This window comes from Odocoileus virginianus, chromosome 27 (assembly GCF_023699985.2).
Source record: "Odocoileus virginianus isolate 20LAN1187 ecotype Illinois chromosome 27, Ovbor_1.2, whole genome shotgun sequence".
Classification (NCBI taxonomy): domain Eukaryota; kingdom Metazoa; phylum Chordata; class Mammalia; order Artiodactyla; family Cervidae; genus Odocoileus; species Odocoileus virginianus.
Genome location: NC_069700.1, coordinates 18,388,394 through 18,401,030, shown reverse-complemented (window position 1 = coordinate 18,401,030; position 12,637 = coordinate 18,388,394).

The following is a 12,637-nucleotide window of genomic DNA, read 5'->3' as shown; positions in this document are numbered from 1 at the left end:
ATGGTGTCATCTGCATATCTGAGGTTATCGATATTTCTCTTGGCAATCTTGATTCCAGCTTGTGCTTCATCCAACCCAGCATTTCTCATGATGTACTCTGCATATAAGTTAAATAAGCAGGGTGACAATGTACAGCCTTGATGTACTCCTTTCCTGATTTGGAACCAGTCTGTTGTTCCATGTCCAGTTCTAACTGTTGCTTCCTGACCTGCATACAGATTTCTCAGGAGGCAGGTCAGGTGGTCTGGTATTCCCATTTCTTTAAGAATTTTCCACAGTTTATTGTGATCCACACAGTCAAAGACTTTGGCATAGTCAATAATGCAGAAGTAGATGTTTTTCTGGAACTCTTTTGCTTTTTCGATGATCCAACGCATGTTGGCAATTTGATCTCTAGTTCCTCTGCCTCCTCTGCATCGGCTTGAACATCTGGAAGATCGCGGTTCACGTATTGTTGAAGACTGGCTTGGAGAATTTTGAGCATTACTTTGCTAGCGTGAGATGAGTGCAATTGTGCAGTAGTTTTAGCATTCTCTGGCATTGCCTTTCTTAGGGATTGGAATGAAAACTGACCTTTTCCAGTCCTGTGGCCACTGCTGAGTTTTCCAAATTTGCTGGCACATTGAGTGCAGTACTTTCACAGCATCATCTTTTAGAATTTGAAAAAGCTCAACTGGAATTCCATCACCTCCACTAGCTTTGTTCATAGTGATGCTTCCTACGGTCCACTAGACCATATTATCAATTTTTGTATAAATTCTCTGCTGTCCTCAGTAAGAGATTGAACCAAGGGATGAATGCTCTTTTGTCAAACTTTTAACCTTATTAATTGGCCTAACTTTCGCCCCAAGTGACAAACTGCTTATCAAATAGCTCTGTAATTATTCTTCCACAGTAAATAAAGTAAACTTATTTGGGCCCCTTTAACGTGGAGGGTGCTTCCGTGGTGGCTTAGCAGTAAAGAATCTGCCTACAATGCAGGAGCTGAAGGAGATGCAGGTTCAATCCCAAGGTCAGGAATATCCCCTGGAAGAAGGCATGGCTACCCTTTCAAGTATACTTGCCTGGAGAATCCCATGGGCAGAAGAGCCTGACAGGCTACAGTCCATACGGTAGCCTGTAGAATCTGACAGGACTGAAGAGACTTAGCATGCATACACACAATGCCGAGGACCTATAAGGGATTCCTTTGGCCTATCAAACCTTAAGTTGTGTTACATCAGATTTTTTCTTTAATCATATTAATGTTCATTTTTTAAAATTCTGTTTCTTAATAACCATGGAAAGATCTCTCTTTTGGGGAGGAGGACCTTTAAAATTTGCACCTATTGGGGAAGAAATTTTTAGACTTTTGTTCAGCTTCTTATTCCTCTACTAATCAACCTAATTAGAAATTGATCTAATGTTTTATTAGCATTTGTAAGACTGAATCATGGGCAGCTGAGACCAAATATAAGGCTTCTCAAATTTTTTTTTTTATCTTTCCAAACAATTTCTTCATTATTTTCTTTTTTTTTTTCATTTATTTTTATTAGTTGCAGGCTAATTACTTTACAATATTTTGAGTGTTAAACTAAGGGAGTTTTTAGGTTACCCATTTCATATATATTTTTTATCTACTTTCTAATTTGCTTTTTTCATAAGTGCCAATAAAATAGCTGTTCATAGTTAGAGCTTTCTAAAAATTTGCCAATTTAAAAGTTTCTTCAATTTAAAGACTCCATTGTTTGGCCGTTGATGAGTAGAATCTTAATAGCAATTCAAATCAATAAGACACAAACGATGTCCCCATAAGAGATCAAAAAGGATGTAATTCTCACAGGATCTTAAATGTTTACTCTCAAAAATCATCTAAGTAAAGGGCCACCATTGTATAGGCCGATGCACTGAAGGTTAAGATGACAAATGCCTTATGGGTTGGGGCCCCTTATGACAAATTTTCTGAGAGTTGTCGTGTAGTTAGTTGCTCAATTATGTCCAGCTCTTTGCGATCCCATGGACTTTAGCCCATCAGGCTCCTCTGTTCATAGACTATCAGGAAAGAATAGTGGAGTGGGTAGCCATTCCCTTCTCCAGGGGATCATCCTGACTCACAAATTGAACTTGGGTCTCCTGCATTGCAGGCAGATTCTTTACCAAGAGTTGGCATAGCCAGACAAAAAGATTGCTCAGAATCCTAGTCTATCTGACTCCCTGCCAAATTCTTGCCATATGTGTATCTTCTGGAAAGCAGAAACCAAGCTCTCAAAACACAGAAAAAATATCTGAGAAGAGCAGGTAGAACATTTACATCTCAAAGACACAGGGACAAAAATGCAAGTTCCTCCATGGCAGATATTTTTTTCCTTTAAAGTCAGAATTCTGAAAAGATGTTTCATCAAGCCAGCTATTTTTTAGCTGTGCACACAAAAACATAATTTGGATATGTCAAAAGAGTCTCAATTTGGCCATTTTTATAGTGAGATGTCCTTTAATTTTCAACAAAGCAAGTATTTGTAAGTATAAATTCTATACTCACACAATACAATCTTCCCAGTGTATCTCAACTAAGGATAACTCTCTCATTGTCTTTCAACTGAGCAAAAATTTCTCAGTGTCTTTCCCCCGGGCATCTCTTCTTGAAACTAAATTTCAAGGAGAACTACTACTTTAGCCAGAGATTTAATACCACCGATAAAACTCAGGCTCATCAGTCAATAACAAGAGATCCAAGATCCACCCAGAATTGTCTAAAACTCTGAGGAGGTAGATGGGCACAAGGGAACCTCTTCTGGTACCAAAGCTAGAGATCCTTGTGGAGTTCAGGTGAAGGAGAGAAGTCTGTTTTTGGTCCTTTTTTTGGTCACCAAACCAAAATTGTTGACTGAAAAGCAAATGCCTAAGCTAAAAGTTTCAATTTATATTTTTTTGAGGACCTTACTCAAGGACTAAAACCTGGAATACGGCCTCTCAGAGAATTCTGAGGAGCTCTTACAGAGAGATAAAGAAGGATAAGATATCTAGGAATTTTTACTGGGAAAAAAAAAAGAAAACTGTATTGGAACACATCAAGGTTACCTCTAACAATAACTTAAAAAAGCAAAAACAAAACAGGCATCTCAAGTTAATGATGTTAAAGCCTTTCTACATATGGTAAGATACAACAGTCTCAGCTCACTGAAATTATTCCTTTGATATGCATCATTGATACTGGGGCCATGTATCTCGTTTTTCTCCATCCTAAATCCCCTCAGGGTACACCATCAGGTTCTGATGGCTTCATGGTTGGCAACATTCATTGTTTACCAAAGTGTCAGACAACATTTTTTGTCTGCAAGAACAAATTTTCACCCACTTTTCCAAGATAAAAATATTTGCTTCCTTGGTATTTTTCAGTACTTTTGTTTCTTTGGTTCTTTTCTGATTATATTCATTTTCTCTATCTACTGTGCAACGGAAATTTTATTTTCACTTTCATTTTCTGTATTGTCTTTCCTTGAAATTTATACGAGTTTTTGCATTATATTTTTCAGAACAACTCAAGAAAGAAATGGGTAAGTTTTATGACTTTTTAAAAAAGATGTATTTCCAGATAAATTTTTTCTTCATTTCTTGACATTCACTTCTTACATACTGCTGTCTTTCCTTTGCATTCTTGTGAATTTCAAATTACCTTATCCATTTTCTTTGACACTCTGAACTCCTCCCATATTAAGTCTCTTAATTCTCTTGCCTACCTTTTATTCTTTCCCTTTTATTTTATCTTCCTGGTGACTATCATAACTTCATTATAAAGTTGGTTTAAAAAAAAATTTGTGGGATGAAAGGGATTAGGCTAAGAAGAATGTGATTATTTCTATTCAATAGAAAGTTTCCTTTAACTTTGGTTTTTCCTCATGTGCTCTGAGATGGAGTCCCCATTTCTTAATATATTATCTTCTTTTAACTTAAAAATAGTATCCAGACTCTAAAGTTGCTGAATAAGTTCCTCCTTTGTTGACCTTCTAAATACTTTGCATATACTAGTGTCAAATGTAATCTTAATACATTTTGCTTGACCATAATCTCCAGTGATCTAAGGTATAAAAATATTTTCACAGGAATTTGCATTATCTTTTCTTTCCAACCAAGATCATTACTGTACATTCACTTCTATTTTTAACAATTTAATAGTTAATTCAACAAATTTCTCTTCCTTCAGGGTCTTGAACATATATTTTTCAGTCACTCAAATAAACTTAGTTGATATTATATCTCTAAATTTTATGGCTATTTTCTAAAATAATTCTACATTATTTTTAGTATCCTACTACAAGAATTATTATTTTCTGCTCCAAAGGAGTAGTTTTATTTTATTATTTTATACTCCAAAAGGACAGTGACTGCAGCCATGAAATTAAAAGATGCCTGCTCCTTGGAAGAAAAGCTATGACAAATCTCAACAGCATATTAAAATGCAGAGATATTACTTTGCCTATAAAGGTCCGTATAGTCAAAGCTATGGTTTTCCCAGTAATCATGTATGGATGTGACTTCTGGACAATAAAAAAAGCTGAGCACCAAAGAATTGATGCCTTGGAACTGTGATGCTGGAGAAGACTCTTAAGAGTCCCTTGGACTGCAAGGAGATCCAACCAGTCCATCCTAAAGGAAATCAGTCCTGAATGTTCATTGGAAGGCCTGATGCTGAAGTTGAAGTCTCAATACTCTGGCCACCTGATGTGAAGAACTGACTCATCTGAAAAAAGTCTGATGCTGGGAAAGATTGAAGGCAGGAGAAGGGAATGAAAGAGGATGAAATGATTGGATGGCAACACTGACTCAATGGACATGAGTTTAAGCAAACTCTGGGAGATGGTGAAGGATAGGGAAGCCCCTCTCCTAGGGATCTCCAAGAGTCAGGCATGCCTGAGTGGCTGAACTGCAAGAAAGTGTCCTTTCATATTAGATTATATTCTTTAAATTTTAGTAAAGTTTCCAGATGGAATGAACTTCAAACATTTCTTTCATTGCTTTTGAAATAGACATTACTTAGCAAGTTTCAGACACAAATATTGACAGATGCATGGCATTACTCACATCTTCTTTATGATGTTAAGAAAATCTGTTTATATATACATACATGATTGTGTATTCTCTTTCAGAGAGGAAGAAGGCTCAATTCAAGTCCGGTGAGTAATAATTATCTCTCAGAAAACTTCACTGTTCTGCTTTTCTTAGAGAAAAGCCAGAATGCCCCTATGCCAGTGGGATAGAATGCAGAAATACAACAAAAATGTTTAGTGTAAGCAAAACAGCATTGGAAGCATTATCTTTATAAATATCAATGCTTTCAAAAAATTCTCTCTGAAGTGCAAACCACAAATGACTTGGCCTGTAATTCTTCCTGTCCCCTTTCATTCATTTGTTCCTTTCTTCCTTCTATGTGCTGTCTTTCATGATCCTATCCCTGCCACCTTTGTTTTTTCTATATTTCTATCTAACCTCCACCTGATCTTTTTTATCACCATATTTGAAAATTGGAATATGAGGATATAGGATACAAAGAGGGAGCTCAAAGGATTCAGTAGAAGAAATAGAACAAAGAGAAATATTTCTATTTGTTTGTAATAAAATAAAAAAGACAGCAAAAGAGACATGCAAGGGTAAAAGTAAAGTTTTTTCTATTTTGTTCTTTTGCAGCATGGAGGGAAATACCATTATATGCTGGTGAGCAACACGGGTTCTGATGAAGAAAATCTTATTATCAAAGATATTTTAAATGAACATCTACTGTGTGCAAAATGATTTGCTGAAAATCAAGGAAACTACAGGGATTTATTTCATGAGTCCAGTAATCTACTCATTATTCTAACAGATAATATGTTTGGAACATTACATTTTAGTAGTTTTATTATTTTTAATTGCATATAACATTATGTTTTGAGTGTAGGTAAAATGGTTATCATCTGCTAAAATCTGAGGAATTGAGAGTGAATAATAAATTATTTGGTCAGACACATCATATCCTATATTTCCTTTCAAACATCCTAAATAAATTACAAATATTTATCCTATATGAATTTTGGATGAGGAGAGCATAGGGTTGGTACAGGTCTTCAAGTCATACATAATTAGAATCTTGTAAAAAGATGTTCAAGTATATAAAAAGAGGTTGGTTTTTCTTTTCTTCTTTCATTGCTGTTATTCTTGAATTAAGGAGTTTATCACCATAATATTCTGGATAGACAGGCAGCTCTATCTGTCAGATGGTGGATTCTTATGTTCATTTGTTCCTTGCAGATTGGAGAAAAGAAGAGTTCCAGACTGGTGAGTCTATCATGGTCCAAGACAGACCCAGTTCCTTGTGGGTAGTCCCAGGAATATCCAGGGAGGTGAACTGGATCTCCCCAGAGCCAGAGGAGCTCTCACAGAACTCTGGCCCAAGCCTACTGAAACTCTTCCCAGAAACCTGATGATCTCTTGTCTTTGCAGTCAACCTGACTCTGGATCCAGCCACTGCCCATCCTGCCCTCTTCCTGTCTGAAGAGGGGAGAAGAGTAACCTGGCAAGAACCATGTCAAGATCTTCCCAGCTCCCCAGAGAGATTTGTCCACCTTCCATGTGTGCTTGGTCAGCTGCATGTCAGCTCAGGGAGATGCTTCTGGGAGGTGGAGGTTCAGAATGCACATTCCTGGGACCTGGGAGTTTGTATGAATAATGTAGCAAGGAATGGGAGGGCCAAAATGTCACCACAGAATGGTTTCTGGGCCATTAGGCTCTATAATGGGGAGTACTGGGGCCTCACATCCCCAGAAACTTCTCTTACTCTAAACGAAAAACCCCTCAGTGTGGGGGTATTTGTGGATTATGAGGCTAGAGATATATCTTTCTATAACATGACAGATGGATCCCACATCTACACATTTTCCAAACAAACATTTAATGGTGACCTAAGACCACTTTTTAGACTTTGGTCCTCTGACTCAGGCCCTCTGACCATTGTCCAGGTGGAGTAGAACACTGATGCTGTAATTTATATGCCTAACATTCCATGATGATTATAATTCTCCCCACAAGACCAAATTTATTTTTTTCTTCCTCCTTTACTGGTTTACTCTAAGATGAAACTCTGATACACACACTGATGGTTGCCTCTCATATTAATTCTCCCTTCTTCTTAAGTTATAGGTTCCTCTTCTTATTACTATGCCTATAACAGTCTAGTAAAAAGACGAGACTTCTAGCATCCCCTGCTGAATGTGACTAAATTATGACCAGTGCATTTTAAGATGAATTATTCTATATGACTCTTTGGAAAAACCCTGATCCTGGGAAAGATTGAGGGCAGAAGGAGAAGAGGATGACAGAGGTTGGATGGCATCACCGATTCAAAGGACATGAACTTGGGCAAACTTGGGTGATGGTGAGGGGCAAGGGAAGGCTAGATTGCTGCAGTCGGTGGGGTTGCAAAAAGTTGGACATAACTTGTTGACTAAATAACTACATTCAGTATGATCTCTGGAATGTGCTCTTAAAGGAAAATTGTGTGATTTTCTTCCTTTCTCTAACTATTTGGATGGCTGGAATGTGGCACAATGGATGGATCTCTAAGAACATCTCTGATCATGTAATATGATACAGACAGAAAAGATATTAATAGAATAAGTCTGGAGTTTTGACAGCTTTATGAAACTACGATATGCTCACTTTCTGAATTACTCCCAGTAAGAAATAAATTTTATATCTTTAAACCATTTGTATGCTGTATTTTTTTCCGTTGTGACTGAATCCAGTACTAACTCAAGCATCCTCCCTTTAAGGATGGTAGCAGGTGACTTCCGCAGTTGAATATTCAAAGGAAACAGAAATGTAAAGCCCTGTACTTGCTTGCTCAGCTACTCCAGTGTGTCAGTCTCATTAGCGTCTTTCAATTTCTCCTGAATCCTCAGCCCCTCTTGACTTTACTTCCTACCGTCTCCTTTGTGGTAACCATGGTTAATAATTTTAAGTATTATCTTACTAGTGAGTAAAAATCCCTGGCCTCATTGCCCTTATTTCGCATGTACTTGGAAAAAAAACTCCAAATATCGATAAATCTAGTTACCCATCTCTCATACTGGCAGTTTAGCATGCTATACAAATCCACACATGTGAGCAAACTGTTCGTCTTTACATGTGTGATTACCTATTGCAACTTGGACACCAGCACTATCAAGTAATCCTCTCATTCATTAAAAAATCTACCTTCATTCAACTTCCAAATCTACTCCCACCTTATACTCAATGTATGACTGTGTTCCCACTTTGAAAAATAATATTAATAATAATAATAATCAATTAGAAGACAATTATCTCATCTTTGTAATAATAAATGTAACAAATCTAAATCTCCGCCTCTCCATTAGTCCTCTCTCACTGTGATATTAAGAGAAGTATTCCCCTTTCTTCACAGGGAACACCAACCCATCATTATCTCCAATCATTCTCTTCTATGTTCTCTGGACTTCGATCCTTCAGTTGTTCCTCTCAGACTTTCCACTAGCTTTTCCCCATGAACCTTATGTTTTTCAAATCTTGTCACCTTAAAAATCAAAACAATACAATTTTCTACCAACTTTAGATCCTCATTTATGCTCCTCTATCTTTCATAAACTTCTCAAAATAATAATATAAAAACTGTGTGTGTATTTCCTGACTCCCATTTCCTTCTGAATATACTCTAAGTTATGGGTTAAACTGTATCTCCCTCACCACCTCTCTTAAACTCACATATTGAAAGCCCTAACCTACAGTACCTCAGAATGTGACTTTGTTTGGAAATAGGGTCATTGCAGGTATCATTCAAGATGGAGTAGAGTGCATCCTTAATCCAATACGATTGTTGGCCTTAAAAAAAAAGGTGGGGTGAGGGGGACTTTAGACATCCACAAAGGCACAAGGAGAATGCTATGTGAAGTTTGAAGTCTGTTTCCACAGCCAAGGAATATCCAAGATTGCTAACAGTACACCAGCTGCTAGGAGAGAAGCTTGGAACAGATTTCCTCCCCAGCACCTTCAGAAAAAGCATAGCCCTGCCAGACCTTAGTATCACAATTCTTGCCCCCAGAACTGTGATATAATAAACTTCAGTTTTTAAGGTAATCAATGTGTGATACTTTATTACAGTCTATTAATAGTCCCAGCAAGCCAATGTACTCTCTTTTATATAGCTTTGTTAAACACAATCTGATTATTATTTGAAAAAAATAATAACCCAAAAGACCTGTTACAGAAACTCAAGAGAATTTCTGCATTTATATAAACTTCATGAAACAGTTGAAGACCAACATAGAAAAAAAGTTTTAAATTCTATGACTCTGATGAATTTATGTAAAGTACTTAATTCTGTGTCTGTATTTCAGTGTTCATACTTCCACATGCCTTAATACCCATTGTTTCATGTTAAAGCTATCAATATCCTTAATTCCTATTTTATAGATGAGTAAAGTAAGGCTTTGATTATTTATATTGTTATCAGATGTTTCATATTTTCCAAAGTCACATAATTACTAGACGCCAGAACTGGAACTAGAGTCCTAGTCTTTTAAATCCACAAATCGAAGACAACTTTTGCTAAACAAACTCACTCTTTTCTTATTTATATAGACCAAAGCATCATGATACATATACTTCATGCTGAGGACCAGTTACGCGTTTATGATTAAAGAAGTAAAATCAACAGCAGTGTGACCAAAGAGAGTTATAGTAAATGTATGTATGCTATGCTAAGTTGCTTCAGTTGTGTCCAACTCTTTGTGCCCCCATGGACTGAAGCCCACTAGGCTCCTCTGTTCATGGATTTCTCCAAGAAAGAATACTGGAGTAAATTGCCATGCCCTCCCCCAGAGGATCTTCCCAAGCCAGGGATCAAACCCATGTCACTTACATCTGCTTCATTGGCAACTGTGTTCTTTACCACTAGCACCACCTGACAAGCCCACTTTATGGTTAAACAGTGGATGTTAAAGCTCTTAGTTTAAATGACCACAAGCTGTTAATTCTCAAAATTTGGTTCCAAGGAACATTAGTTCTGTGATAGCCTCTTACTTAAATAAAGCTCTCAAACTCTTTTCTAATGTAAAAATTATAAAATTCTATTGGCTGCTGTATTTTCTAGAAAGTACTATTCTAAATTATTCCAACCCTAAAAGTGAAGCAGTCAAAAGAAATGAATCTGCCAGCTTGCCCTGCCCTGTGGATTTCAGATTTGGTAGTCCTCACAATAAGTAAACCAACTCCCCTACCCCCTCATAATAATAAGTAAACCATGGAAGCTAATTCTGACTCCATGATGCAACTGTTTCTTTGACTTGCTTTCGTTACTTTTATTATTATAATCATTCAGAATGATTTGCCTCAGAGAATCCTGCCCCTCTCTGCCCAACTGTTAAACTAAAGTGCCTTTGTTCAGAACCCTGTCCACCTGTGGATGGCAGGAAGAAAGAAAATAACATATCCCATGCCTGAGGCTTGCCAAAGGCGGCCAAAGAACTGGTCCCAAAAATAGAGGAATGTGGTGACCCAAGGATGAAACACCAGATAAAACCAAGTAGGATCTTGGAATGCAGGAACTGAAAAACCAGACCCTTATCATCCTTCCCTCCCCCATGTTATAACTATTAATGGAGTTCAGGTCCTCCTGAGCAGTATTACCTGTCTCTCCTCCTACCACACAAAGGGAGAAGGTATTTGCCCTACTCTTCCCCCACCCAATATACGTGCCTCATTCAATCAGCAAATGACCCACAAGACACCTACCCCGCTCCTCGGACCCTGGGTATAAAAGTGGGCTAAAGACCCCTGTTCAACATCAGTTTTCCCTTGAGCTGGCCCGCTGTTCTAACAGGGTTTCCCACTCTAATAAATTTTATTCTCCTCTAATTCTGCCTCATCTCTGGAAATTCTTTTCCAATCCACACTTGGATCATGACATTTTTGACGGCCCTAATGGGGACTTGGGGCCTCCTCTCTTCTCCTTTCTCATAGGGACCCTCTGCAAATAGCCAAGTGCTATGGAAGCAACTGAGGAACTCTGGCCAGGGTTACCCTCCGGTGTGTTCCAAAGGCCCTACTGCTCACTGTGCCCCAGTAGCTGCTACCTGAATGGGTGAGGGTCTCTCCTTTAGACTCCTTTCTAACTGAGGACTAGGCCAACCAATATTGTGTGTGCACGGGCCAGGCACTTAAAAGCCATTAGGGCGCCTGCCACATGAAGACTCTCATGTGAAGATAAGAGGGACAAGCAATGGATCAGACCACAAGGGCATCCACCTCCAGCAAGACAACTTCCCTGTACTGCACCAGGCACATAGTGGTTGAAGCAAAACAGATACCATTGTCCCCTGGCCACCATCTCCCCACTAGGATTGTAAGATGGATTCCTCAGCCTTCTTCCCTGTTACTTTCACGTCTTCCCCTTTTGGTCCAGATTGATTTACAGGAGCCTAGGTGTTGCCCCTGAGTCATCCCAAGAGTGCCTTCCACGTTTCAGGGAATCACCGAATGGTGAGTCACCCAGTTGCTCCGGAAAATATCTGCCTGCCCTGGTCACGTGGTACCTTAGCCACTTGGTTTTGTCACATGGATTAGGGTTAGGGTTAGGGTTAACTTTAGCTGTCACATGGTGCCTTAGCCGCATGGTTCTCAGGGGTCACCTCTCACTTCGGATGCGACTGTTGGTACAGTTGGCCATTTTGTGCCATTAGTCGCACGGAGAGATCACTGGGACCAAAGGGACAACTTTCTGTCAACTGGTGACTCTCAGTAACTCCATTCTATGCCAGGTAGGCTAAGAGTGAGTTCTGGTACGTCGAGCCTCTCTCAGACTCACTCCTTGTCTACACTCTCAGAAACTGGAAAATTTTGACCCTGCAAAAGGCATGGCCCCAATACAAACTGGGGGACTCCCCAAAAAATGGCCTCTGAATGGCACAGTAGCTTTTGCCAAAAACAGAGAAAGGACTCAAAATTTCCTTACATTCAGTCCTTCAAAGCCCTCAGTCAGAATCCAGATTTGAGAGACTCATGCTGCAGAGGTCCATTCAGTCAAAGTTATGGTTTTACCAGTAGCTATGGTTTTTCCAGTATGGATGTGAGAGTTGGACTATAAAGAAAGCTGAGCACCGAAGAACTGATACTTTTGAACTGTGTTGTTAAGGAAACTCTTGAGAGTCCCTTGGACTGCAAGGAGATCAAACCAGTCAGTCCTAAAGGAAATCAGTCCTGAATATACATTGGAAGAACTGATGCTGAAGCTGAAGCTCCAATACTTTGGCCACCTGATGTGAAGAACTGACTCCTTGGAAAATACCCTGATGCTGGAAAAGTATGAAGTCAGGAGGAGAAGGGGAAAACAGAGGATGAGAGGGTTTGATGACATCACCGACTCAATGGACATGAGTTTGGGCAAGCTCTGGGTGTTGGTGATGGACAGGGAAGCCTGGCATGCTGCAGCCTATGGGATCACAAAAAGTCCGACACAAATGAGTGACTGAACTGAGTTTCTGAGGGATCAGAAACTCTCCTAACATCCTAAAGAATTCTCTTCTGACTACTTCTTGTCTCTCAGGGTGGGGGTGGATGAAGGGTCCCCTATTCCTGCAAATTCTCTTAACCCTTCAGATTCTTCTGATGGGAC